At 58.6% G+C, this 2,362-nt stretch overlaps 1 protein-coding gene and 1 pseudogene across 1 annotated transcript in view; both read right to left on the bottom strand.

Moving 5' to 3' along the window:
* SYNJ2 (synaptojanin 2) overlaps window positions 1–2,362 on the bottom strand; it is a 114,855-nt gene that overhangs the window by 24,003 nt on the left and 88,490 nt on the right. The window lies entirely within an intron of this gene.
* LOC112482396 lies at window positions 1,957–2,074 on the bottom strand (annotated as a pseudogene).

Raw genomic sequence — 2,362 nt, 5'->3', positions numbered from 1 at the left:
GGACCGCCCCCTGGGCCTGCACCTGGCTCGAGAAACCCTCGGGGGGTTCCACGTCGCTCACCTACAGCCCTTGCACCCGGCCCCTTACCTGGCATTGACGATGTTCCCGGCACTCAATTCCACCATCTCTTCGAACCCCACGGCAAATATGTCAGCTGGGCTGCTGTCATCTGGGCGACAAAGCAGGAGACGAAGGAAATCAGACCCGCCAAGGCCCGCCTTTGCTGACCGGTGGGGCCCACATCTGCCTGTGGGCCAGGTGTCTCTGTGGCCAGATGCGCTCATCCAGACCACCAGGCAGAGCCCCATGCGGGGCTCCACCCCCCGTCTTCCGCCATGCACACGGCCTTTCCCTGTCTACAACCTGGGGCGCGTGACTGACCTCTCCAAACCCCTATTCCCTTCTCTGTGCAAGGGACAGTGATCGCCACCTCACAGGGTCACCGTGAAGTATCGGTTGGAGGCCACACGTGAAGTCCCTGCCCCCAGCATCTGGCGTGTAGTGAGCGCAATCCTGCCCGCCCGCTTCCTTCTCGATGACTTCCACGTGCATCAGACCCGTCTGCCAGCCAGACCCTAAGCTGCCGGGCGCAGGGCTGTCTCATACTCGTTTGTGTCCACAAGTACTTCAGACAGTGCTGGACCCAGATAGTGACCCCTGTCCCAGGGCTGGCACCCTGGTGGCCAGAGAAGGGAACACCCAGCCCAGCTCAAGGGGGTGGCCACTGTCCCCTGGGGCCTGCCCTGAGGAAATCTGCTCCAGAAACGCCTGGTTTATGGGAAGCGGGGAGCCGAGAGGCGATACTCCTCCGTCCGCTCTGTGCTCCCTTTAATGAGGAAGCTTCGGGTTTAACACAATCTCTAGGGTTGTGTCCTTGGTCCTTGTCCTTCTGACACCCAGCGGCCTGAGCCATCCAGCCCAACACGCTTCCGCCCTCTGCAGCAGCTGACACCCTCCGTCCCTGACTCCATCAGAAAGGCCAGGCTACCCACTTTCCTGCTGGCCACACAGGGAAGCCTGGGACCTCAAGCTCAACTGGCTTAGAGTTGCTTTTCTTTTCCTCAAAGAGGAAAATGCTCCTCCCCTGCTATGCTGGGCGACAGTGACAACTCCTTCCCTCTCCTGGACGCGGTTAAGTTTCAGTGGAAGCCCCGGTAAGCGCGCTATCCCAATAAAATCCCCTACAAAGTTAAGAGCCAGCTTGCCAGGGAAACCTGCCCCGTTCCCGCAAGCAAATGACAAGGACCTGTTTTAGAAAAAGGGGGAGGCAGTTTCTTTGGCCCAGGCTGATGTTCTCTGCACTTACAGGGCCGGTCCTGAGGGCGCTCGCGATGGCCACCATGGACACGAGAATCCCAGTGGCCGCGAACTCTGGCCTCTGAGACGGCAAGAAGGCACAGACTGTGCGTGCCACCACAGGGGCCAGGCTGTGGGGGACCCACCACCCGGGGCAGCTGCTGAGTGGGAGGCCCCTGCACATCCACAGGCAGAGAACTGGAGGGCCGGTTTCTTCCAGAATCCAAGGAAGCCGGAAAAAGCAAGGCCCCTCGGAAAATGCTGACTGCAGACAAATCATTTATGCTTCAAACCCTGAGTTCTGAGGCCACTAGCTACTACCTCACATGATCCAAGACAAAAGGCAAGGTGTCAAAATTGGACGTATTTCATTCTTAAGAGGTATACACAAATTCTTCCGTGACCACTTAGAGTGGAAGCCTGCAGTTACATGGTTGGTTTGGGAAAAGGTGACACGAATCATGAGTCTGGCTGCTGGCAGTCGCGTACCGCCAGAAGCCGCCTTGCCCCCACTCTCACGACACGAAGGTTCTCGTGGTTAAAACCAGCAGAATGTATGTGCCAAGAGCGTAAAACTCAAGACGACCGAGTCTTGCACTGTTAGGACTCAAATGTGCTTTGGACAAAAGCATGGTTTTCGTTTTTCTGTTTGTTTTTACCGCCTACGGCACCTGGTCTTCCTAGGTGGTCTCCCATCCAAGGACTAACCAGGCCCGACCCTCTTAGCTTCCCAGATCAGTCGGGATGGGGCGTGTTCAGGGTGGCATGGCCGCAGACTTGACCCGCTGGTTTTCTTTCCCCACTCCACACGCTTGGATTAGAAAATCGGAAAACGCACGTAAGGAAATGCAGGTCACTAAGGACGCTGAGGAACCGTGTGGGGGCGGGGCACGGAACCCTCCAGAGCTGGACACCTGCTTTGCCTCCACCGCACCGGCCCATTTCTCCCCGCAATGCCGGGTCCCCGAGGACGAGGACCCTCCTCTGCTCGTGCCCCCAGCGCCTGCCCACGTTAGCAGCGCAGAGAGCCACGCGCGGGGCTGGCCGGACAGGGAGGCCAGCGCT

The sequence above is a fragment of the Pteropus alecto genome, unplaced genomic scaffold (genome assembly GCF_000325575.1).
Source record: "Pteropus alecto unplaced genomic scaffold, ASM32557v1 scaffold195, whole genome shotgun sequence".
Classification (NCBI taxonomy): domain Eukaryota; kingdom Metazoa; phylum Chordata; class Mammalia; order Chiroptera; family Pteropodidae; genus Pteropus; species Pteropus alecto.
This window is presented reverse-complemented; position numbering and strand designations above follow the sequence as displayed.